This window comes from Cryptotermes secundus, unplaced genomic scaffold (assembly GCF_002891405.2).
Source record: "Cryptotermes secundus unplaced genomic scaffold, Csec_1.0 scaffold1979, whole genome shotgun sequence".
Classification (NCBI taxonomy): Eukaryota; Metazoa; Arthropoda; class Insecta; order Blattodea; family Kalotermitidae; genus Cryptotermes; species Cryptotermes secundus.
In genome coordinates this window covers 162376-189322 of record NW_019732005.1, presented here as the reverse complement: position 1 = coordinate 189322, position 26947 = coordinate 162376, and the positions used below count along the sequence as shown (strand labels likewise).

The 26947-nt window shown below is 40.8% G+C and overlaps 1 protein-coding gene and 1 long non-coding RNA gene across 2 annotated transcripts in view; one reads left to right on the top strand and one right to left on the bottom strand.

The window, feature by feature from the left end:
- LOC117282560 overlaps positions 1–26947 on the bottom strand; it is a 60412-nt gene that overhangs the window by 15721 nt on the left and 17744 nt on the right. The gene's annotated exons all lie outside the window — the stretch shown is intronic.
- Positions 3770–26947, top strand: part of LOC111867547 (complement C1q-like protein 4) — a 41246-nt gene continuing 18068 nt past the window's right edge. The window contains exon 1 of the mRNA XM_023857527.2: positions 3770–3910. The gene's annotated coding sequence lies outside the window, so the exon portion shown is untranslated. The remainder of the gene's footprint in view (positions 3911–26947) is intronic.

Here is a 26947-nt window from a genome sequence, read left to right as displayed (position 1 = left end):
TATTCTCCTCAGCACCCTGTTCTCAATCACCCTCAGTCTATGTTCCTCCATTAATGTCAGAGACCAAGTTTCACACCCATACAATACGACGGAACAAATTATAGTTTTTTATATTCTGATTTTTACGTTTTTAGACAACAGACGAGACGACAAAAGGTTCTGGACCAAATGGTAGCCAAGTATTACCCGAATTCAATCTCCTTTTAATTTCCTACTGAATCGAATTTTGATTTGTTACTGTTATTCACAAATATTTTGACTGTGCCCCATTTTCGAACCATCTGCTAGCTATCTTTATATTACGATTTTTGCTGCATTCCTGTAATAAGACAGCAAAGAATACTTAGTTTTCTCTGCATTTACTTATGGACCAACATCCTTACTGGCGTCAATTAAAGTTTCTGTGTTTTCCTTTGTGGCATCTACATTATCTACCAGTAGATTCACATTATCAGCATAGCCCAGCAGCTGATATTTACCATTTAATTTCAGTTCCACTAAGTTTTCGTGGACCTCACAAATGGCATATTCTAAATCAAAGTTGAAAAGCAGTGGCGGTAAAGCATCACCTTGTTTTATACCATTCTGCAAAGGAAAATTATCACAATAAATATAGTGAGGTTACCTTCACTATAACTCATCTCCAAGTTCACCGATCATATGACCCTCGAGAGAGCGACTATAAAAATGAAATAAAAATGCATACGGTATAATAATACGATATGAATTTATACAGTGCGTACAATCAAGTGCGCGCCGCGGCTGCAATTTGCCGTGAGTCATACCACCGCAGAACGGATGCAGTCGCGGGGAGTGTTGCAACTCCTCCCCGCGAGTGCATCCGTTCTGCGGTGGTATGACTCACGGCAAATTGCAGCCGCGGCGCGCACTTGATTGTACGCACTGTATAAATTCATATCGTATTATTATACCGTATGCATTTTTATTTCATTTTTATAGTCGCTCTCTCGAGGGTCATATGATCGGTGAACTTGGAGATGAGTTATAGTGAAGGTAACCTCACTATATTTATTGTGATAATTTTCCTTTGCAGAATGGTATAAAACAAGGTGATGCTTTACCGCCACTGCTTTTCAACTTTGATTTAGAATATGCCATTTGTGAGGTCCACGAAAACTTGGTGGAACTGAAATTAAATGGTAAATATCAGCTGCTGGGCTATGCTGATAATGTGAATCTACTGGTAGATAATGTAGATACCATAAAGGAAAATATAGAAACTTTAATTGACGCCAGTAAGGATGTTGGTCCATAAGTAAATGCAGAGAAAACTAAGTATTCTTTGCTGTCTTATTACAGGAATGCAGCAAAAATCGTAATATAAAGATAGCTAGCAGATGGTTCGAAAATGGGGCACAGTCAAAATATTTGTGAATAACAGTAACAAATCAAAATTCGATTCAGTAGGAAATTAAAAGGAGATTGAATTCGGGTAATACTTGGCTACCATTTGGTCCAGAACCTTTTGTCGTCTCGTCTGTTGTCTAAAAACGTAAAAATCAGAATATAAAAAACTATAATTTGTTCCGTCGTATTGTATGGGTGTGAAACTTGGTCTCTGACATTAATGGAGGAACATAGACTGAGGGTGATTGAGAACAGGGTGCTGAGGAGAATATTTGGACCTAAGAGGGACTGAAGTGACAGACGACTGGAGAAAACTGCGTAATGAGGAGCTTCATAACTTGTACATTTCGCCAGGTATAATTAGAATGATGAAATCAAGGAGGATGTGATTGCAGGGCAAGTAGCACGAATGTGGGAGAAGCGGAATGCATATAAGGTACTGGTGGGATAGCCAGAATGAAAAAGACAACTAAGAAGACCACGCCGCGAGTGGATGGATGATATTAAAATGGATCTTAGAGAGATAGGATGGGGTAGTATAGACTGGATTGATCTGGCTCAGGATAGAGACTAGTGGAGGGCTCTTTTGAACATGGTATCGCACTTTCAGGTTCCATAAAATGGTAGGAAATTCTTGAGTAGCTGCACAACTGGCGGCTTCTCAAGAAAGTCTCAGTAAGTTAATTAGTTACTTAGTTAGTTAGTTTAGGAGCTTTCAGAAAGTACTGATTCATTCTGTCACGTCTGTTCATCCACAAGTAACAGCTCGCAAATAAAAGATTATTTTCGATGAAAATTGCACTACGTGATCTTGAAAAATCTTATTTGTTTTCAGGACTACCCAACCTCCTGCCTGGCGAATAGCAGAAGCTGTTTCCACGGGATAAAGGGATGGGAAAGTTGAGCTGTCCATTCACCTCTGATTAGTGTGCGTATGTCTTTATTGCGTTACTCTTGACACAGAGGCAGCTCCAGCTATATTTCCCTAAACCTACAGTGTTTACGAACAAAATGTTGAGGAAAATATTGCAATCCAAAGGCGAGGCAAGTGGACAATGCGGAGTTTCGCGTCGTACACGGGTCACCTTGGGTGTGAAGGATACTGATCTAAAGAGAGTAAGTAAGATTGGGCTTGAGGTTAAAGTAAAAGAGTAGACTCTAAAGGGTTCTGACGGTGGTGTATAATACTCAGAATTACTGGGGTTTTGGGACTTTGTCAATCGTCCGGTATTATAGAAACTAGGAAACAGAACGTTTCGGAAACTTGATATCTTTCCGTCCTCAGGTAAGAGGAGGAGATATCTTCTCTGTAGGGACCCTGCGCCCAATGATTGAAGTTAGCTCTTTCTAAGAGACCCAACAGCCTGTCTCCCCCCTCACCTGAGGACGGAAACAGATCCAGTTTCCGGAACGATGTGTCTTTTAGTTTCTAGAATACCGGATGGTGAACAAATCCTGAAACCCCAGTAGTTCTGAAGATAAATCAGACAAGGAATGAATACTGAATTTTGGTAGAGAAACGTCTTGCAAGACATTCAGTGGGAACACCGAAGAATTTCGAAAATAATATTAAAATTGATCTAACACAGAAAAGCTGTAAGATCGAAAGACTTGAAGTCGCGGTCGAATGGTTTGCTTCCTATTTAGGAGGTATGGGTTCGGATCTCGGTCTTATTCTTACAAGTTCTTCGTGGTTTTCCTGGTTTCCCTAGATAATACCAGGATATTATCTCAACTTAGGCTACGACCATTACTACATGTTTTCCAACTCACTGGTCTGTATTCATCCCACCATTCCATCTTACATAGTCTATACTACTAACAAACAAAACAAAACAAACTCCGTCTCCTATAGTCCGCAAGCTAACTATACCGACGGAGCGACCGCCGCTTTTCGCCGAAGTTAGTTCTTGGCTACAAATCCTGAGGTCCGGGTTCGATTCTGGGCGCTACCAGATTTTCTGAGATGTAGTGGGTCTGGAGGAGCCTCGTGAGGATAATTGAGGAGCTATTTCAAGCAAATAGAGGCTTCGGTCTAGAAAACTGAGATTAACGGCCGTGGGGATCTGTTGCGCTGACCACGCGACACCCTCTATCCGCTAAAGTTGGCACTCTGGCTTCTAACAGTGTCATTACGAGTAAATAAACCATAAATACATGAGATTGGAAATGGACTGAAATGGCTTGGGGTCGTAACAGGTTTTGTGTTAATGGTACTGAACCTTCTGGTTTCCGAGCACCGTGTCATTTTATTCCAGCTCCTGTGTGAGGATTGTTGGCAGCCAGGGCACGCGTTTCCTCCCCGCCACTCCACAACAGCGGGTGGGGCCCCCTCGTAGGGCTGCAGAGGAGAGAGGTAACACTTCGTATATAAAACGAGTCACTCCGCAGAACTGCGCTCATTGAGGACATCAGTAGGTTGCAGTGCGATAGAAAACAACAGAAGAAGAGCGGCTGGAAGCCTCCGCCCCTCCGTCGCCGCCGCCAACAATTTCATATTCCGCGGCCGGACAGAGCGACATCCGTGACCGTCAGCCCACAAGTGAGTACCAGGGTTCAGTGTCAATAATTGATGTTACATACTGTTCGTGGAGTTTGGGGAAGAAAACGCACTTAATCAGATGATTTCTGGGCCGTATTTAAGGGTAAACGAATGGGGCGGGTGGTCGCCCCGGGGCTTCAGCAAAACAGAAATGTAATCCACACATTTCCTTATCTAAAATTATGAAAAGTTTGTATCTTTAGTTATTATAATAAATAATAATAATAACAAAATAAAGTTTCATATTCTAAATTTGTTGTTGGTGATAGCGGCCTCCATATTTTGATTCTCCGGGTCCCCAAAAACTCAAAATCCGGCCCTGGATGATATTAACCGCTGTGGAAATCTTAACGGACACAAAAAAATATATGTTAAAGAGAATCTCTTGCACCGAATATGTAAATCAAACAGATGGATGGTATAATTAAAAATTCGATTGTTTTCTTCCAAATTTAAAATTTGAAATACTATCTTATATTCTGAATAAATCAAGAATGGTAATATACAGTGTTGAAGAGATCGTACTTGTACTTTCAGTTTTAGAGACGTTGTTACGTTTAATTAATTTCACAAATTACAATAAATTTAAATAAAGTAAAGTCCCCTGCATTCACACACATTTACGAGTTCGGTATGATTACATAAGTATTATGAACTTGACTTTAATTTGAAGAGATGTCAGTATGTTTGAAGCAAGGCTTAAGCAGAGTCCTTGCAACGTTCCCTGTATAAGGACTAGTTTTAAGCCCTTAACACCGTTAAAATAGAAATGTGTTTATATTTCTGGGATAATTAAAAATGACAATATTTCTTACGAGGGACTGAAGACTTAAATTAAGTGAGTTCATGATTAAAAAATGGAGAATAAAGACTTTGAAATAAACCCCGAACAAACAAAACAAAACAAACTCCGTGGTTTTAGTCAGCAAGCGAACTATACCGACCGAGCGACCGCCGCTGGTCGGGGAAGTTGGTACCAACTTTAGCGGATAGAGGGTGTCACGTGGTCAGCACAACGAATCCCCACGGCCGAAAATTTAGGATTTCTAGACCGGAGTCGGAGACCTTGAAAAAGCTCCTCAATTATCATCACGAGGCTGAGTGGACCCCGTTCCAGACACACTACTTCTCAGAAAAAATCTAGTCGCGCCGGGAATCGAACCCGGACCTCTAACCACTAGACCACAGAGGCGGTCGAATTAAACCCGAAGAAGAAGTAGAATATAAGAAATGAAAGAATGAAATGTCAGTGTTTTCGAACTGATATTTAATACAAACGAAACGGAAAGCATAACACACAAAGCAGTAGAGACAAAACATATTCTGAAATATACGCAACACATAATATTTTCGGTGCTTTAGGTCTATGATTGCCTCGTGGAAAATACAAAAATCCTCTTTGATTAATTGTCTCAAACACGTAAGACTTGAAGAAAACGTGTGCTGAACATAAATTATATTTAATTTCTTTATATAACTGCTGTTCTAATAACTATTTTGCTACGTGTTGGACGGCTGGGGTTCGATCCCCTGCAGCTGAAAGGATTTTTCTCTATACCACCGCGCCCTGGCCGGCCCTCAGACCCATCCAGCCTCCTAGTCAATGGGTACCACGGGCTCTTCTCGCGGGTATAAAGCTGCATAGGCGTGAAGTTGACAACACTTCTCCATTTAGTGCCGAGGTCAAGACAGGTGAAGCTATAATGCACTCTCCCATAAGTCTTCATGACGCGGTTCTTAATTAATTAATTAATTAAGCATAGGGACAAGCTTACGCTACCTCATAAGAGAGTTAGGTTGGAGGTCTTCATGGAAAGAGACTATTTTTGTTGTCCTGATTTAGTCGCAATTACAATGTGATGACAAATTTAATAAGTTTTATAAAGATCGACGCAATGCGCGTGGTAAGCTAATTTCAAAGATTACTAAGATTCTAAATTCCGATTCGAAGGTCATACAGTTTGTGATTAGAAATTATAGTTCCTAACTAAAACATCCATATGACTTTGCAAAAATTACCTTGTATTATATTTCGCGCAAAGTAAGAACGTCAACTGCAAATAAAAAGAATAAAAATAGCCCCCAACGAAGATTCTAACTACAAACGAATGCGCCAAGTTTGTTACCGTGTGTGTACATTTCCTACGTCTGATAGGGGACGCAGATTTTCAGAACTGAACTGTACCAAACGTGCAGAATTTGACCTTCTCACAGCGTTGGTTATAAAGAGAACTAGCATGAAATCAGGTGGAAAGCAGAGATCTATTTGAAACCTGATCTCATGCTGGTTTTTTTGCTGGACATATTCTTCTAACATGAAGATGGAGGCTATATATTCCTCCGAAACGTCGGTTGACTTTCAACGAACTATACGGCTTTATATCCCAGAAGATAATCCTCTTTGTAGCAAGCATTCCCAAAATGTAATCCGCTTCGTAGCTCATAATGAATTGTCTTCCTGCCAAATTGAGATGTATTTGATATTCATAATTGCAGCTTCTAAGGTTTATCATCATTTGTTACTTAAACACACAGAGAGTGTTTGAGAACAGGGTGTTGAGGAGAATATTTGGACCGAAGAGAGATGAAGTGACAGGAGGTTGGAAAAAACTACATAATGAGGAGCTTCATAACTTGTACTCTTCTCCAAGTATAATTAGAATGATCAAGTCAAGGAGGATGAGATGGACAGGACATGTAGCATGAAAGGGGGAGAAGAAGAATGCATATAGGATATTGGTGGGAAGCCAGAAGGAAAGAGACCACTGGTAAGACCAAGACGTAGGTGGGTGCACAATATTAAAATGGAACGTAGAGAGATAGAATGGGATGGTATTGATTGGATTGATCTGGTTCAGGATAGGGACCAGTGGAGGGCTCTTGTGAACACGGTAATGAACCTACGAGTTCCATAAAATGATGGTGAGTTCTTGAGTAGCTGCACAGTTGGCCGCTTCTCAAGAAGGGCTCAGCTCCATGAGTGAGTGTCAATTAAACGCACGGCATTATAAGGAAATAGTTACGGAAGTATCAGAGACCTTTTTTATATTTATCTACAAATATATGAATATCCGTTTCTATATACATTTAATACGTACAATGTTCCCTTAGAATGTATATGAATACAATCGGGCGTCAATATTTCTTTGCTAAGTGCGTGATATTTCATTCTGTTTACGCTTACTGCCTTTATTAAAAAAGCTCCAGGCTAATGTAAGTTTCATTTCCAGATTTTGGTTAAAAATAAATAAATTCAGAAGAGTGATCCGCCTCTTATAATGTCCCCTTAGGAAAATATAGTGTGTAGGTGTTGGTAACTCTGTACCCAAGTATAACCGTGGGAGATTATAGGCAGCATATAAGTAAAGGTCTCCGCCAATTATATCTAAGTAAAGAAGCTATAAATTTCAGGCTTCGGCTGCTTTACCCCCGAGGGAGGAGTCCCCTGTACCTACTGGAATGGAAACTGGGAGTCCCCTAAAACTTAACCGGATGTAATGACAAAGGGAGAATTTCCAGGAACTTGGGAATTAAACTCGTTCACCCACATGAAATTCAGACTCATCTCTTTTAGAAGTAAAAAGAATGGCCAAAATATCTTGCTATCCCTAGTAAAAAAAATATGAGATTTTTTCACAGCAGCTTAACGAAATCACTTATGGACTCAAACAGGCAGGAAGACTTTGTTTTAAGCTTGTCACCCTTCAGATTCTTGGGATATTGCCCCATATAATATGGCGGAGAATTATTCTGTATTATGAGAATGAAGGATTACAAATGGACTCACTGGACAACTAACATATCGCAATATGTTGACGAGTATTTTGCGAATAATTACATTTTCACTATTATTTACAAAAAAAAAACAAACAAAAAACAAAAACTCCGTGGTTCTAGTCAGCAAGCGAACTATACCGACCGAGCGACTGCCTCTTGTCGGCGAAGTTAATGCCAACTTTAGCGGATAGAGGGTGTCGCGTGGTCAGAGCAACGAATCCCGACGGCCGTTAATTTCGGTTTTCTAGACCGGAGCCGCTATTTCCTTGAAATAGCTCCTCAGTTATCCTCATGAGGCTGAGTGAACCCCGTTCCAGTCCCACCACTTTTCAAAAAATCTGGTATCAACGGGAATCGAACCCGGGACCTCTGGATATGTAGCCAGGAACTCTGACCACTAAACCACAGACGCGGTCCACTATTATTTACAGAGTTTCAATTATACTATAAAAGAAAATCTATAACTTATTTTTACTAGTGATAAGAAACTTTGTGGCCATTCTGCAGGATACGTTGAATTTTATCTCCAGACCCCATATACTCGTTAACCACGTATAGTTACAAATAGGGTCAAATCCATCTACTAATTTGAATTGTTTCATTTTGGTCCGTTACACTATCAATCACCAATTATCAATAGAACCTCCGTCGAGTGTAACAATATATATTCTTGTCACCATTTTTTCACATTTGCCTTACATGTTTCGGCTCACCAAGAGCCATCATCAGAGGCACCCACAACAAAAACATGGAAAAACTTGCACTGCTCAACAATCACAATATACAGTTTTTTGTGGAAGATGTTACACGTATCGGAGCGTAAAACACAACAACATCCAGTATCCCGAGTGCAGGTATCCCACTTGCATTTAAAAAATCACCCACAAAGCAAGTCGTTAATGTTAAAGTTAAAGTTAAAACCGTCCAAGTAAAATATTCAGGTTCCTATCCACTAAGAGGAACCTGAATATTTTACTTGGACGGTTTTAACTTTAACTTTAACATTAACGACTTGCTTTGTGGGTGATTTTTTAAATGCAAGTGGGATACCTGCACTCGGGATACTGGATGTTGTTGTGTTTTACGCTCCGATACGTGTAACATCTTCCACAAAAAACTGTATATTGTGATTGTTGAGCAGTGCAAGTGTTTCCATGTTTTTGTTGTGGGTGCCTCTGATGATGGCTCTTGGTGAGCCGAAACATGTAAGGCAAATGTGAAAAAATGGTGACAAGAATATATATTGTTACACTCGACGGAGGTTCTATTGATAATTGTTCTTCTACTAATGCTACGCACCTATGACCGGTCAGAGGTGTGAGCACAGAAAATGCTGCACAATAGTTTGAAAGTGAGTAAAAGATTTAATATTATACATCACTGCAGGTAACTGAACGATACATTTACACACAATACATGCACAAATATTTTAAGCTATTAAATACTGCGTTGCCGGTCACGGTAGCCGAGCGGTCTAAGGCGTGCACTGTCTTCGCTCGCTCGGAAGCCGGGATCGTGGGTGCGAATCCCACTCAAGGCATGGATGTATGTGTGCGTTTTTCTGTGTTTGTGTATAGGTAGAGACCTTGCGACGAGCTGATCACCCGCCCAAGGAGTCCTACCGAATGTGTAAGATCTAGAAAAACCGAAGTGAACGGAGAAGTTCATGGAGGTAGGCCTAGGCCCGCTGGGGCTGTAGTGCCAAGGAAAAGAAAATACTGCGTCTCCAAAACTGTTAATCTCACCTTGATACAGAATGTAAGTGCACTTGCACTGATCAGCTCCTGTCTCACACTGGCATTGAAATCACTGAATTAAATTATATTTACTCATATGTGCTTTACTCTGAATGTCACTAATTTGTATTTCGTCTGCGGTTTTTATTGGGCATTTCCTTAATCTTGTTTTCATTCATGTTATGGTAATAAAGCTCTCTAATTAATACCTATCAAAATTGTTAATTAAAAAATGTAAGATATTAAGCGGCTGAGAAAATCAACATTTCTCAATTACAGGCTATAACTAATAAAAGCGGAAGGGTAAACAATGAGTCGTTCTTACATCATAATCGATTAAAACAACAGTATGGGGTAGGGACTTTCTTAAGAAGCTGATAGTCGTACAGACAGCCAACAAATATACAACTCGAAGGCCCATTACCGTGTCCACGATAATATATAATTGTATCAGCTCCTGAAATAATCAAATCCAGTCTACGTTCTTACACTCATTAAGATCCATTTTAATATTATCTGCATCTAGGTCTACCAAGCAGTCTCATCCTTTGAATAGGATTTTAGCTCCTCACAGCGGTGCTTATGAAGATATTATGGGATATAATTCCGTGTCGTCCTGACTTACTCTCCTACCCTGAAGATAGAGGCGATATGTACTTCCGAAACGGCGGTTAACTTCCAACGGACTACTCGGCGTTATATACCACAAGAAACAACACTTCTACCCTTGAGGTTTTCAGACTATAATTATGTAAGCATTTCTCACCTCCCACACGTGTTACTCATACAGTTTACCTCACGATATGTTAACGAGGGAGGATTTTCACTGGCGCTTCTAAACCATTATAATGCACACACGCAGTCGGCCCCGCGGCGCCTGGTGAGCTCATCCAGTTTATTTTGAACTCACAGAAGGTCGCAAGTTAAAATCTTCCGAGCGGAAACGTTACTGTACCGTAGCTGACGGAGCGGATATTACGTAATTTATATTTATATGAAAGAGTAAGAAGGTCAAAATGCTAATCACTGTTTAAAGTATGAGATAAGAGATTTTGGTTCTATTTTTACTTCTTTTCTAATATCTTTTTTTGTCAGAGAAGAAGATTTAAGTATACAGGAAATGACATAATTACACTTCGAGCCAACGCAAATTTCTTACAAAGTTAAGTGTCATTTGGTACTTGGTGGTGATGCAATCCAAACAAAGTAAGCACAAGGCGGTTGTGGACACACTTTCTTGTTTGAAGATACTTCAGACGTGCTAAGTGATGAGTCTGATTATCACTTACAGCCAAACAAGTGGAACCCGTAAAACTCAGTCCAAACAGGAATGGCCACAAATCCCACATTTCGAGAAGTCTACCCAGTACAACTAATGCGAAAGGTTACTGCAATACAAATGTATTTGAGGCGTCGGCTTCCTATCCGTCCTCCTGAAGACATCTGCATAAATCTTATAGCGAAACTAGGTTATTTTGTAAACAAATAAAATTTGTTTCAGGTTGTACATCAGTGACACATGCAAAAGCTTGTACAGGAATTATGTCAACCGTCACACAACAAATATGCTCGCTTTAAGGTTTTATAATTTTTCCTTTTTATTGCTGCTACATGTTTCGGGCGTGCAAGACCATTATCAGGCAGTTATGTATAGGAATACGCTGAGTTATTGGACTACCGATACGGATTCATATGAGTGCTACGTGTCATATTATTACTAAAAGATAAAATTTGCCTCAAGTTAGTGTTTATAATTAAAGTAGAAGATATGAAATAAGATAAAATATAAAAGTATACCATAAACCAAATTTTTCTGAAATATTAAAAATGTTAAAAAATATTTTAGCATGTTTAAAAAATATATTTAAACAATTTAGTATGGGAGGTTAAGAAATATATATGCCAACGTAACACTAAGGTTCCAATGCTAGAGTGCAGAATTGGGCATGTTATGTCATTTGCAGGTCTTTGTAGGAGCTTTCTACGTAGGAAGCCAGGTCGTGGAGCCCCGACACACGTCATGTATGATGTACGCGTTATTAATATGTGGTATATTAGGTGTACATATTTCACAGTATGTATCGTTATATGATCATAAAATATGGCATATGCGTTTTCTCTGGGCTTATATATGTTAGGTGTGTTCTACACTGTACATTGGTTCGATGTAGACTCGTTGTAGCTGCCGTAGATTCAGACAAATTGGCAGTCATATTCAGGAATTTCTGTAGCCTTTGTAACAATACCTTACAGGTAAAACTTTTATTAAGTGTAATAGATTAATTATTGAATATAGTATGCCTTTATGTGTTCAAGTCCAGCATGTTTAAAACAGTTTGACCCTATTATATTTCTGAATATTGTAACCCGACATATCTTTTGGTATGAGCTTCTTAACCAACTCCGGGGAAACAGACATTCTAGAGAAGATGACAGCCAATCAGCTGGTCAAGAAATTTCCAGTATAGTAATTCCGCGTTCACAATAGTCCACCGCTAGATCTTATCCTGAACCAATTAAATTCAGCCCATAGCCTCATATCATGTTTCCTTAAGATCAATTTTAATTCAATCCCCGCACCTAGATCTAGCTCTGCTATATGTATTACACCTCTATGTGTGCCTCTGTGGTCTAGTGGTCAGAGTTATTGCCTACAGATCCAGAGATCCCGGGTTCGATTCCCGGCGCTACCAGATTTTTGTTTTGCGAAGTAGTGTGTCTGGAATGGGGTCCACTCAGCATCGTGAGGATAATTGAGGAGCTATTTCAAGGAAATAATGACTCCGGTCTAGAAAACCGAGATTAACGGCCGTGGGGATTCGTTGCGCTGACCACGCGACATCCTCTAACCGCAAAAGTTGGCACTAACCTCGCCGAAAAGCGGCGGTCGCTCGGTCAATATACTTCACTTGCGGACTACAGGTCACGGAGGTTTATGCATTACACCAGACCTGGGATTATACACACATTGAATGGTAGTCCTGGTATTGCTGATCACAGTAGCCGTGGTCTATGGCATGAAATTACTTCGCCCGTTCCAACACTGGGATCCTGGGTTCGAATCCCACTCAAGGCATTTAGTTTGTCTGCGTTTATTCTGTTTGTGTTGTCCTATGTAGTTAGCGGGTTTACGATGGGGTGATCCGCCGTCCAGGGAGTATTACCGACTGTCTAAGATTAAGAAACTCAACTGAAACGAAGCGTTTCACGAATGTCCTATGCTCCAAGTGGGAGTAACAGGAATAAAGATAGATGAAAGAAGAATCTTGGTATTTATGTGGTCGCCAGTTATTAACGGGCATCAGCTTGAAACTTCAGTTATATAATATTTAGATTATATAAAACAAAGTAAAAATTAGCATTATTAATTATATTTTCATGGAAAACCGGCCCCTCACATTCACAGAATTTCGCATTTTATTGGGTTAAAAAGAGGGAAGTTAAGTGTTTGTATATTTCCAGAATTTACATCTGTAGTATCAGAAGGTCTTAAGCAATCTCCATAGAAATCGACACGCTTCAAAGCTGTGACCATGGTCCCGCTGATGACTCGTTAGTCCTGGTTTCCTGGCATGCAGAAAAGCTCAGAGAACTTTGCGGTTAAAGTTGTACAATTCTATATGCTGTGTGCAACATTCTGTATTATATTGCATATTGTGCTTTTTGCCGTAAATGTTTCGTTGTGAAAGTTTACCTTATTCTTACGCTTATATTAAATCCACATCTGTGCACTGTATATTGACTTGACACGGAGAAACTTCCTACTTGTAAAATTCTCATTAGTAAAGGATTTTTAGTAGTGATATTTACAGGGCTTTCAACATCCGATTACAGTATTTCGTAAAGGTCCGTCGCAACTTAAACACATTTCAAAATAAACTCATGTTACTTTTCTCAGCTAATTTTTTTTTTTAATTCGCTTGTTGGGTGGTTGTGTCCAACTGGGTCCACTCGGCACGGCGGCCACTAACTGGCCTATTGTAGCCTGCCCCGGGTGATTATGATGATGGACAATTTGGTGGAATGAAGATTGGCAGGGGAAACTGAAGTACTCGGAGAAAACCCTCCCCACCTCCAATTTGTACACCACAAATCACACTCGACCAGACACGGGATCGAACCCGGGCCGCCCCGGTGGGAAGCCAGCGACTAACCGCTTGAGCTATAGCGCGGCCTTGTATGAAGTTACATAAAATAGTAAACGTAGGAAGAATCAGAATTGCTCCAGACACGGTGTTACAAGACAGAAGACATGTCCGTATATGGTTGCAGTGTTTGTCAACACAGTAGTGAACTTTCGCTATCCATAGAGGGCGACGAATATTTTAAACACCTGAGTCACTGTCAGCTTCTTAACAAGGAATCCACTCTAATGATTTAATAAATTAGTCAGTGTAAATGTGATTTCAAAAGTAATGTATTTATTCCAAAATTCGTACTCTTATTGTCCAAGCAAGGAGTTCTTGGAAGAACAAATCTCCTACTTTCCATTGATAAAACACGGAGAGCGTATAAAACGATGTGTCTGACAGATATTCTATTGTTGCATGTGTATTCGTTAACGCGGTAACGTTTTTACCGTGTCGTTGCCTAGCAACAGTATTCTGTTCCGTATTCCGTATTGAGGGGGTGGGTTTCCCCATGCACTTAGATCGGTTAGTGGTCCATTGTGCGTCCCACCTAGTAACAGTAAGGGAATAGGCATACAGACCCAGAGACTGATCGGAGGGATTTATTAAATACGCCATTGAGATGAGCTCAAGTGCCATGATATAAATACCAAGTTTCATGAAGATTCGTTTAGCCATTCAGAAGTTAATAGAGAGGATACACCGATACACAGACAGAGCGGTAACCTCATAAGCTCATTTTTTTTTTCAAAATAAGTGAAGTGATCTAAAATAACACCGTGAAAAATATTTGACCATGAGAAATATTTACTTAGTTAAGTACATATGGTTGTTTACAATAAATTTCTGCATGCTAGTGACTAATATTTAAGGAGACAAAATATTTATTTTAAAATTCTGAATGTCATGAGAAGAAGACTAAGAGAGTTGACATTTAATGTGTTAAAAAACATTTAATTTAATTCGAAATGGCAATAACAGTTTATCATAAATTCTTACTTTAATTTCAGACTACAACAATTGCAGAAACATTCAAAATGCTAGATATAGATACAAATGGATGTGAAAACGCACACGATCACTTAATAGAACAAATGGGACGGATTCTCATCTCATGTCGTGACACAAGAAGCAGAGCACGGTACATATAAGTAGCTGAGTCATGCCCCGTTAATATTACAAAGAACCAGGAATTGCATAAAGGAATTATGCTGTTACCTCCACACGACTGCCTCAGTAACCCCGTGACATTCATGATCAGAGCGATAGTATCATACCAACTTTCACTCACGTTGTCTGTCTACGTACAATAAGATACAAAAACAGATACTTCGGACAAGGAAATAAAACTTAACTTCCTTAATAAATTAAAACTACGAACACGAATCCGGTATTTTCTTTTTAATTCTCTTAGTGAGGGGTGGAGTCCAGCTGGGTCCACTCGGTACGGCGGCCATTGATTGGCCTATTGTACCTGCTCCGGGTGATTATGATGATGGAGAATTTGGTGGAATGAAGATTGGCAGGGGAAACCGAAGTACTAGGAGAAAACCTGCCCCAGCGCCACTTTGTCCACCACAAACCTCACTTAACCAGACCCGGGATCGAACCCGGGCCGCCGCGGTGGGAAGCCAGCGACTAACCGCTTGAGCTATGGCGCGGCCAATCCGGTACTTGCTGGACGAACACTCACGTGGAGGTGAACAATGGACAAGAAAAGGATTGGACTGAATCTGCGGCTCTCACAGCTGTTTATGAAATGTTTTGTTTTATGGGATATAACATCGTGTAGTCCGGTAAAGGTCACCCGATGTTTCGGAGCAATATATCGCCTATATTCAGGATTGAATAATAAGCCAAGCAAGAGACCAGGATGAAGCAGAGATCTGCTTGCAACTTTCTTCATTATTCGTTCCTTACTTGGCTTATTCTTGAACCCCGAAGATTGAGGCAATATATTGCTCCGAAAAGAGAAGTGACATTCAACGGAGTATATAACAATATATTCCACAAGATAGGAATGACCATAACAGCTGTAAGAGCTTGAGATCCTACCTAATGATTATCTGTTTCTTTTCGACTTTCATCATATGTATTTCAGCATTGCAGTAATTCCATTACTCCGTGGCGTTAGTCCGCAAGCGAACTACACCGACCGAGCGACCGCCGCTTGTTGGCGAAGTTAGTGTCAACTTTAGTTGATAGAGGGTGTCGCGTGGTCAGCGCAACGAATTCTCACGGCCGTTAATTTCGGTTGTCTAGACCGGAGACGCTATTTCCTTGAAAAAGATTCTCAGTTATCCTCATGAGGCTCAGTGGACCCCGTTCCAGACCCACTACTTCTCAGAAAATCTGGTAGCCCTGGGAATCGAGCCCAGAACCTCCGGATCTGTAGCCAGGAACTCCAACCACTAGCCACAGAAGCGGTCTATGCAGTAATTTCGTTAGTTGGTATGTAAGAAAGACAAACTTGTTGGAGATATGATACTCTCCGGAAGTGTATAATTAACAATACAGAACTAATAAAGTAAGCCGATGAAGCAATGGTGCATTAAGAAAAGTAGAGGTAAACAAATTTTGACAGAAAACAAGCAGAATATAACTGCAAAAAAAAAAGGCGTATTGTTTAAGTTCGGGTTTATTTAACGACAAACGTTCGCCTTTTTACATTGCGTAGCATCAAATAAAGGACAATGTATGGATGACGTATCAGTAGCAATGTCCCAGGAAGGGGTAGCGTACTATTTGATTTGGCTGAGCAAAACCACCTCAGTCGGACTAACCGAGATTCTAACACGGGGCTTCCCAAATACGAAGCAATTACACTTACCATGATGTTAGATAACAGAAACTGAGTTTTTCAAACAACCTGAAGTTTCCTTGTGGCAGAGAGATAAAATAATTCTGGTGCCACGTCCCATAATTAAAATACATTCGTCTAGGAACGAAACCTCTCTTTCAGTTATTAGGGGTCCTATACTTTTAAATGACGCACTTTGGGAGAATAGAGAAAACGCCTGGACCTACTTTACACAAAGCAGCATCACTTCTGCCATGATGTGAAGATCTTGCGTCGTTTCTTATTTTCGCTTCATTTAACGGCACTGCGAAGCTCAGACTTCATTACCGTTGAATGGTAAAGTAAATTTATCTCTGTAACAGGCCGTGGAGACTCATAAGGTTGTGAGACATCGAGGCACCCACATTTCCTAAATAATCGACTCACAGATGGCAGTGAGGTGAGCCTTAAGCGCCGACTACCCATTACCCCCAAGAAGATTCCTGGTACTCATTTCCGTTAGAGATTGAGTCCATCCAAGGGCCATAGTGCGGCTGGAAGTATTAGGTCAATTGAAAAACCCAATGATATCGGGAATCGAACCTTCAACCTTCCGGCTTGTAGCAACATGCCTCAACCAACTACGCTGTCGCATGCCCCTAGCGTCGAATGGCTGGATGATTAATGACCTGGAAAGAATTTAGATTAATTTGAGTTACTTTCTTGGCATTTTCCTGGTTGAACTGAGTAAAGCCACGAAAGATGGCAGTCAGAGCAGCCGCTTCCTGAGCCGAGAATTGAACCAGGGAATTCAGAAATATGAAACAGGGGTGCCGTCCTTCCTTCGGCGCCGGTCTGCGTGATGGAACTGTTTCAAGACAAATGCGACTTCTCAGGAGAGTGCAATATTCATATAAGGAGTTACTGCAGGAAAGACAGCTTAGAATTTTTATGGTACTTGTACACAGGAAAACTACGTGAAGAATCTCTTCTGTAGTGGAATTAGTATGAGAAATGTTAAGATCCACCATCATAACCGTCTCGGTAAATTGGCCAACCGCGAATCCCTTCGGAAACTGCAATTGTCATTGACAAAAGTCCTGCGTATACAGAATTACATAAACGTAGCTGTGCTGAAGGACACGGTGTATCTGCAGTCATCTGTTTAACACGCATGCGCTGAGGCTTCTGCATCTTACCTAATAGACTGCATTCCCTCGTCGATCAAGTACTTTCCCGCCTTTTATGGAAATTGAATTTCAGTACCGACTTCGCAATATGCTGCCACTGGACCCTAACCTGAGCCAAAATAATTGGTTTCCCACCCTCATTTACTTTTCGTTTAACATTTTAATACTACCTTTCCATCTACTACTAGATCTCTCAAGTGGTATAGTCTTTCACGTTTTCAGAATTAACTGCTATATGCATTTTTCATCTTTCAAATATATGCTACATGCCTCTCCCATTGCGTCCTTCCTTATATCAGGATAGTAATCGTGCCATGGCGAGATAAACAGGCTCTGGATCTACACATTAGCCTTATAGTATAATAGGAACGAACTAAATTCACACAGCCATTAGCAAATTTAATAGTATCCTCCTACCTACAATTAGGTCTCTCAAGTGTTCTAGTCCCTTCAGGTTTTAAGAATAAACTTTCATATGCATTTTTTATCTTTCCAACATGTACAGAGTGGATAATTTTCAGTCCAGTGTGACATACAAGTTTACAACACTTCAGTCTTTTTCATCTTACATGTTTCGATTCAAAAGAATCATCCTCAGAGGCGCACCACTACGACAGTGGCAGTGTTTCCTGATCGTAGCGGTGCGCCTCTGAGGATGGTTCCTTTTGAATCGAAACATGTAAGATGAAAAAGACTGAAGTGTTGTAAACTTGTATGTCACACTGGACTGAAAATTATCCACTCTGTAATTAGTAGTGTGACGGACCAAAATGAGACAAATCAAATTTCCAACATGTGCTACATGCATCTCCCATCAGTATATTGCTCATACTATACCAAGATAAAGCGGCCCTAGGTTCACACATAACATTATACTTGCACGGGTATAACAGGATAAAACTAAATTCGCCGATCCATAATCAAAATTAAGTTAATATAACATGTGAGGAGTACGGTCTTTGGCGATCTGACACAGTGTAGTTTGGCAGATATAGGTACAAACGTTTCGGAGAAAATTTCTGCCTCCATCTTCAAGGTATAAATTTATGCAGCGTAGGAAAAATGGTACTGACATAGAGAATAGAAGACATAGACCCAGCCTGCGAGAAGTTGGCAATGCTGGTACCTATCTTTCAAATTATAGGGAGTAACATCTTGAGCGACTATAATCTCCATGTCGATTCTAAAGGGTTCTGACGTTGGTGTATAACACTCAGAATTACTGGGTTTTCGGACTTGTCCATCGTCCGGTATTCTAGAAACTAGGAAAAAAAGAACATTTCGGAGACTGGATCTGTTTCCGTCCTCAGGTGAGGGGGGAGGGAGACACTCTGTTGGATCCCTTAGAAAGATCTAACCTCAGTTACCGGACCTGGGTTTTCTGAAGTCGTGAAGCCAATGGAAGTGTATCCTGTCCCTGAGAAGAGTCCTACTGGCACGTCGAATAATTTTGGAAATACGTCGACTACTAAAGGGAGTCTTTACGGAGAAGCCTTTGGAGATGACGCCCGGAGATCTGCATCTCTTGAGGAAAGTCATGTGATTGAGGGTTTTAGCTAGCTGAATTTTTAGGCGTTGTAATTTCCTAACGGATTGGTATATATCGGGTCCATACCGTTGTACAAGTTGATACTAAATGGTTCTGGTGATGGTGTATAACACTCAGAATTACTGGGTTTTTGGACTTTATCCATCGTCCAGAATTCTAGAAGCTAGAAAACACAACGCTTCGGAAACTGGACCTGTCTTCAGGTGGAGGGGAAGACAGAAATTCTATTGGGTTCTTTAGAAAGATCTAACCTCAATCACTAGACTTCTCAGAGGCAGGATTCACGTTCATTGGCACAACAAGGCTTCACAAATTCAGAAAGTTCAACAACTGCAGAATTTTCTCAAGTCATCTGTGAGTCCAGTGACTGATGTTAGCTCTTTTTTAGGCACCCAACAGAGTAGGTATCTCGCCCCGCCACCTGAGGACGGAAACAGATCCAGTTCCCGAAATGTTGTGTTTTTCTAGTTTCTAGAACACCGGACGATGGACAAAGTCCAAATTGTGTGCTGATTCCATACACACCATATTGAGGACCCCAAATTTCGCATAATAAAACACATGTTTAAAATTTACATACTCGGTTAAAATTTCATAAGAAGGAAAGTGGTTCGATAAACATCAGGAAGAGGCATGTGAAATGTGACCTGTATTGTTCTTGAAATCGAAACACGTGACATCTGCCGCGAACAGAATCCTGGCCCTCTCCACAGTATGGCAACACACTCCATAACAGAGGAGATAGCCTTCCAAGCAAGTGCGTGTAGGTAAGCTGCCTTTTAAGGCACGTGACTGGCTGCACCCTATTTCGTCGCCTCTTGACAGTGCTAGAATAGACAGGCGCCTTGTAAGTCCTCCGCCAGACAACAGCCAACTCACGAACGGTGAAACACGCGGCTTTTTCTGCCATCTGACAATTAAATGTGATGCATTTCGTTCACATCCTAATACATGTACAAGAAAACTATCTGTATATGTATACGTCTCTTTAATTAACATCGTAGCGATTAGAAAAACTAATCATTTCTTTAAAAAGATGTCGCATATAATTCATCAGATGCTCTTTACGGTAAAAATATTTTAACTTTAGGTTTTCGGCCGAAATATACTATGAACAATTCATGAAATGACCATCGTCTGTGAGAAAAATTTATAAACACAAAACAAAAAGAATGTAGGCCTGAATTGAATCCTCAATCAAATTTTATTTTTGATAAAATGATCAGGTATTAGATTTGAAGTTTTCACAGCGATGGCTATATGGGATGTAACGCAGTGTAGTCATTTGAAAGTCAACAGGCGTTTCGAGGAAACACAGCGTCTTCAACTTCAGGATGAAGGAAGAAATCAGCATCAAGCAGCAGGCAGCAAGCACAGCTCTGCTCCAAGCTGGTTTCCTACTCAACTTCGTTGGCAGCAAGAAGCGTTCTGCTTGCTGGGTTTCTGCTAGATTTCTTTTTTAATTTCGTGGTGTTGGGGTGAAACTGAATCCACTAAATGGCCTATTGTACCAGTCCTGGAAGATAGATGAATATGGAGAATGTTGTGGGAAGAAAACTGGCAGGGGAAGCCGAAGTTCTCGGATAAAACCTACCCCAGTGCCACTTCGTCCACCACGAATCTGACATGAGCTTATCTGGGATGATACCCGGACCGCCATGGTGAGAAGCTGGCAACTAACTGCCTGATTTTTGGCACGGCCATTTTTCCCTGCCTAACTCTCAGACCTAGAAGATAGGGGCGAGATATCGTATTTCTCCGAGATATTAGTCGATTTTCACCGGTTTACATAGATACTTGGCTGAAGGCAAAACTCTTTAAAATGTTAAAATGTTAAAAAATAACTGCTACATTAAAACAAAATGCTTTATCTATAAATTCATTTGATTCGTTAGTGATAATTTACGGCCGCGCCATAGCTCAAGCGGTTAGTCGCTGGCTTCCCACCGCGGCGGCCCGGGTTAGATCCCGGGGCTGGTCAAGTGGGATCTGTGGTGGACAAAGTGGCGCTGGGGCGGGTTTTCTCCGAGTACTTAGGTTTCCCCTGCCAATCTTCATTCCACCAAATTCTCCATCATCATAATCACCCGGGGCAGGCTACAATAGACCAATCAGTGGCCGCCGTGCCGAGTGGACCCAGTCGGACTCCACCCCCCACTAAGCGAATTTAAAGAAAAAAGTGATAATTTGGGAGTCTGACACTGACCATTCAGTTACCATGGATAACCATTTATTCCCTACAATAATACCTTCTTCTGTTTACTTAATAAACACTTTATATCATTCCATGTATCTTCGTTTTTAATTTAGTTTAATTTGACTCATAATTTGGTAGTTCTTATAAATTTCATTTCGGCTAATCGAAATTTATTCACATTTTTCTTATTTTTAGGCAAATTTTACTTCGATATAAAAGTGTGAGAAATTCCATCAATTTATACAATTTTAACCACGTCTTTAGATTTCCCATCAATAACAGTGCCACTGAACATAAAAGTGGATTGTGGATACACTCAATAGGTAGACACGCTATTGCACATCCAGGGCAGAAAATACGGACGAAAGAACATTCTAAAAAAACAATGATTTAGGTTAAATATGTACCATGAACATTTTGCACTGCCACCTTACAGTGTGAAGAGCATTTCCTGTACACAGTTCGATTTTAAAGTACTGTCACTTAGCCGAGGTTTGCGTGACTAACAAAACGGGTTATGGATTTGATGATCGAATTTATTAGACCATTATACAACTGGTTACAACGGTTCACAAATCACTATCTGACACACTGTCATCTTCTTCCGACTGGATAATCCACTGGAACTATTCTGACTTCCAACTAAACTGTCAGTTAAAGTTAGGTTACCACCGACGGTCATTCGGTCAGTCTGTCTTGGAATAAAACACCCATCTGGGGCTCAAGACCAGGTATTTATTACTCTCAGACAGTTGCAGGCTTGTTGATTTGGGACGCTCTCTCTGACGAGAGGACGGGTCTGTCGTTTGCCACATTCACAGTCAGCAGTAATAAGTCTGTTGCCAGTTTGTACAATTTACATTTGATATATTATTAAATGCGTGTATGTACAACAAATACAAGGCTTTGTCAGTCCAGGCTCAGTACAGCAGAGCATGCCCTATCATTAGTATTGTATCTCATGCTACAACGGCAGTCTAGTCACTTGAACGGTAGCATGTTTGACCGCCGCCAAGTTTAAGCCTCTTATATTTCCTGTGTCGGGGTTCCCTTTGTCCACTGTTGCGAAAATTTACACTTTCATGTTTTTGTATGACTTCTGCTTGTTGCCTACATAATTTTGTTATATAATCATATATGTATGGAAGTTTGAAAGCCATGTACAAATCGCGAACTTATGTGCGCCTTCGAAAATTTCCAAAGGTGAGGAGAACTTTGTTTTGAAGGCGCTGCAATTTCAGTAGATGTGTGTCTGCCGCAAACTCCCTGGCGGGGCAATCAAAAGTCATGATATTCCTAATTAGTGCTTTGTGGAGGATCAATTTAATGTTAGCGCTTAATCGCTCACTTTTGAACAGGGAATATATTCTGATAAAAGTTCTGAAGCCTTTGCTTCAATTATTTCTATGTACAAATTCCATGTACCTTTCTTAACGAAGATTACACCGAGATACTTTACACTATTTACAAATGGAATATTTCGTCCATTCAATGCAAGATGGGACTCAGGTGGTCGACGACTGCGAGAAAAGTAAATCCCCTGAATCCTATCTTCTTTAATTTTAATATCCCATTGCTCACATCAGGTAAACTGTCAAATATTGTTGGTATCTCGTTATATAGCATCGAGGCGTACCCATAAAAAACACTTCTTGCAAGATCTGTTCTACATTTGAGTGCGTACATTGCAGTCAATGCCTAGCAATGGGTCTACTCTATGGTTGGTTGCGTACTTTATATGGGCTTGTTTACCGAGTCAATGCCTAGCAATGGGTCTACTCTATGGTTTGTTGCGTACTTTTTACGGGCTTGTTTACCGAGTCGTTGCCTAGCAATGGGTCTACTCTTTGGTTGATTGCGTACTTTTTACGGGCTTGTTTACCGAGTCATTCCTAGAAATACGTAATCATCCTATTTGTTTTCCCATACACTAAAGATCAAGTTTTACTTATAAAAGCGTGATTTCGCTAGTTATTGTGACTGTGAAACGCAGTTCCTAATATTGCAGGTTAGAATAGTAATTATAACCGGCTTACAGCGGAAAATAAATCTATGTTCATTGGAACCATTAGTTCATAAAGTAGTCACTAGAAGGCGTATAAGATAATTGATCAGAGAAAAGTAATATTTTCATGATAAGTAAACAAAATCGTTACTTTAGTAGTTTAGTTTAAGAATGGCGATTTTCTTTGGACATGTGTGGTATCCAGTTGGAAGGAACAGCCTGTGGTCGCTAAAGGTGCTCGCTTGATTGAACATACGGTTCTCGTGTTTTGTATACGTAATTTCACGTTACCAAGAAACTGCCTTTCACTTCTGCACGGTCTCCTTGCAGCTTGTCCTCTGGACTATCTCTTCCACTAATCAGCTGCAGTGATCTGTTTAAAAGACACCCTGCAACCTTCAGATATACACGAGAGGGTCTGCTGGTGTAAACTGTACCAATAATGACACCTGCCGTCATCATATTTAAATTATATCTTTCATAAGGACAATGTCTACATAATGTCACCGTCGGACACTTCTGCAAACTGCTTGCATCTGCAAGAAACAATTCTCTGTCTGGCGGAAACGCTCTTTCTTTTCATGGCTCTTCTTTAATATAAAATGAACTGAAATAAAACAGTTCCTTCTTCATTGCGTAATTTTATTGACACATTCCTGTTGATCAATTTTCTGTTATTTATCATCGTGGTACGGCATGTCAAAGAGGATGAGGTGTATACGGCATGTAGCACAATGGGGGAGAAGAGGAATACATATAGGATATTGGTGGGAAAGCCAGAAGGAAAGAGACCACAGAGAAGACCAAGGCGTAGGTTGCTGGACGATATTAAAATGGAGCTTAGAGAGATAGGATGGGACGGTATGGATTAGATTGATCCGGCTCAGGACAGGGAACAGTGGAGGGCTCTTGTGAACACGGTAATGAACCTTCGGGTTCTATAAAATGCTGGGAAATTCTTGAGTGGCTGCAGAATTTGAGGCTTCTCAAGAAGGGCTCAGCTCCGTGAGTAAGTAAGTAAGGTACGATATAATGATCGATTTATGAATTAATGATTGCATGCAACAAAACAACAATGGACGTAAACCATCTTCCTACCATAGAACTTGTTATGAACGCCTGAAAACAAAGTAAGAATGATAAATGGAGAAAAGTGCACAGCAGTCATTTGCTGTTGGCCTTCGTCAGTAAAGTCGTTCATGTCTTCGGACCCCGTCTGGACCCATGACCATAATTTTGTTCGTCCCAATATCACTTACCTGTTTCGAAATTGAGCCTCCTCTTCGACGAGAGGAAGGGTTAGTCTTTCTGTGTAGGCACCAAAGTTGTGGTAATATATAGCACATGTATACCCGTACGCACGCACAGCAACTCTCCCCCGTCTGAATGGAGAAAAAACTACGAAAGGACTTCATAAATTGAAGTGGAGACAGATTAACCTAATGGAAGTTAGCTGGAAGACACTGAGCAAATTATTTCAAGCAGCAACACTTCTGACTTTTATTCGAGAAATATTTGGTTCGAATTTTTTCTCGGGGCACCGACTTTCCTGACAGATTTTTCCCCCCCTTAGTTCCTCCAGGCCGATCACAGTTGCCGCGCTGTTTAAGGCATGAACCATCTTCGCCTGCTCAAACACTGGGATCGTGGATTCGATTCCCACTCGAGGCATGGATGTCTGCGTGAGTTTAATCTATGTTTATGTTGTTCTGTGTGTAGGTAGCGGCTTTCCGACGGGCTGATCCTTCGTCCAAAGAGTCCTACCGACTGTGTATTCCTTTCCTCCATAGCCTTTAGTCCACAAGCGAACTATACCGACCGAGCGACAGCCGTTTGTCGGCGAAGTTAGGGCAAAATTTTGCGGTTAGAGGGTGTCGCGTGGTCAGCGCAACGGATTCCCTCGGCCATTAATATCGGTTTTCTAAGACGGAATATAGATTGAGAAAACTGAAAAGGCGGCCAAGGTTCACAAGGACTGTAGAGCCATAGAAAGAGATATGGTTCCTCCCGACACATACCGCAACAGCCCCTTCAATTATTTACGAGTATTCTGTTCACGTCCTCTCCAGTTTATTAGTGACGGACAGACGATCATTTGTCATTCACCTCCATCTGTCGCCGAGTTCAATATACGTGCAGCTATATCTACTTAACTCCATATATATTCATAAGTAAGTAAGTAAAGTAAAGGTATCCCTGTAAGAGGCCGTGCAGGCCCGTAGGCTTGTGATATGTTGAGGGTCCCACATTATCTACACAATCGGCTCAAATATGGCGGCATAGTGCCTCAACCAACTACGCTACCGCGTGCCCTCTCTGTATGTCTTTATGGCTAACTGAATCCATGAACCTGAGTCCTCATTAAGAAGCCGTTAGGCACCCAGTTCTTCAGAATTTTTCCAAACTTCGTGGAATCCGAAAGTTCATTACCGTGTTCATAAGATCCCTATGTCTTCATGATGCCGTGTTAGTTCAGTATTGGGACAAATTTATCTTTTATATTTTGCAGCTTTCTTTTATCCTTTTCCGATTAATTATCCACTATTCTTCCTATCACTTGACGCTGTATAGTCCGCGCTCCTGGCAGCGCAGTTACACCAATCGCAAATGTAAAAGAAGTAAGAAAGAAAGACAACAAACCATGTCCTGGTAGCGAGGAGACCTTGAGAGAAGAAAGTAATCTCACCCCGATCATACTGGTACAACGACTCTTGTGGGTAGAGGATGGATTGCTCCATTGACGGCGTCAATTTCCCGCACTGATAAACATTTGTGCTCCTGCCCATTCGTCAATTTCAATTAAACAATGGTGATAAACGTGCGAGGTGAATAGAAACTTATGAACAGAGATTCACACAAGCCTACATTTAAGCTACATGCAGCAACCTTTCACTTTCTAAATGGTTGGCACCGGAAGACATATGCAGCATCACGTAACACAAAATGAAAGCAGACTGAAAGTGTAATGGCGGCAAGTAAGTTATTGTTTTGTCATGGGGAATAATTAACTTAGTTGAAGAAGGCCGAGATGATAGTAAATAAACCCTGACTAAAAAGACAAATCTTCTGTGCATCAAAAATGAAAGAAATGAATGGTTGTACGAAGGTCGGTAAATTTACAGTTTTTGCACAATATGATTACATGCGAATGCAGCTACATAATGAAATGGTTAGTGGATAATGGGCTACATTATGCGCATCCTTCCTGTGTAACTACTGTTACGTTCTTTTACTTCAAGGCTAACGATGATTCACAAAAACATTTATAAGACGTTCTGACCGCCTCTGGAGTCTAGTGGTCAGAGTTCCCAGGGGTTTCGGGTCTGATTTTCGCCGCTACTAGATTTTCAGAGAAGTAGTGGGTCTGGAACGGGGTCCACTCAGCCTCGTGAGGATAATTGAGGAGCTACTAGAATGAAAAAGTAGGGGTTCCGGTTTAGAAAACCGAGTTTAACGGCCGTGGGGATCCGTTGCGCTGACCACGCGACACCCTCTATCCGTTAAAGTTCGCATTAACTTCGCCGACAAGCGATGGTCTCTCGGTCGGTATGGTTCGCTTGCGGGCTAAAGGCCATGGAGTTTGTTTGTCTTTGAAGAACTAATTTCCTTAGATATGATACGGACCGTAGCGAAACGACGCGTCCAGCAATTCTTCTGTTGTTACGTGTGTATTC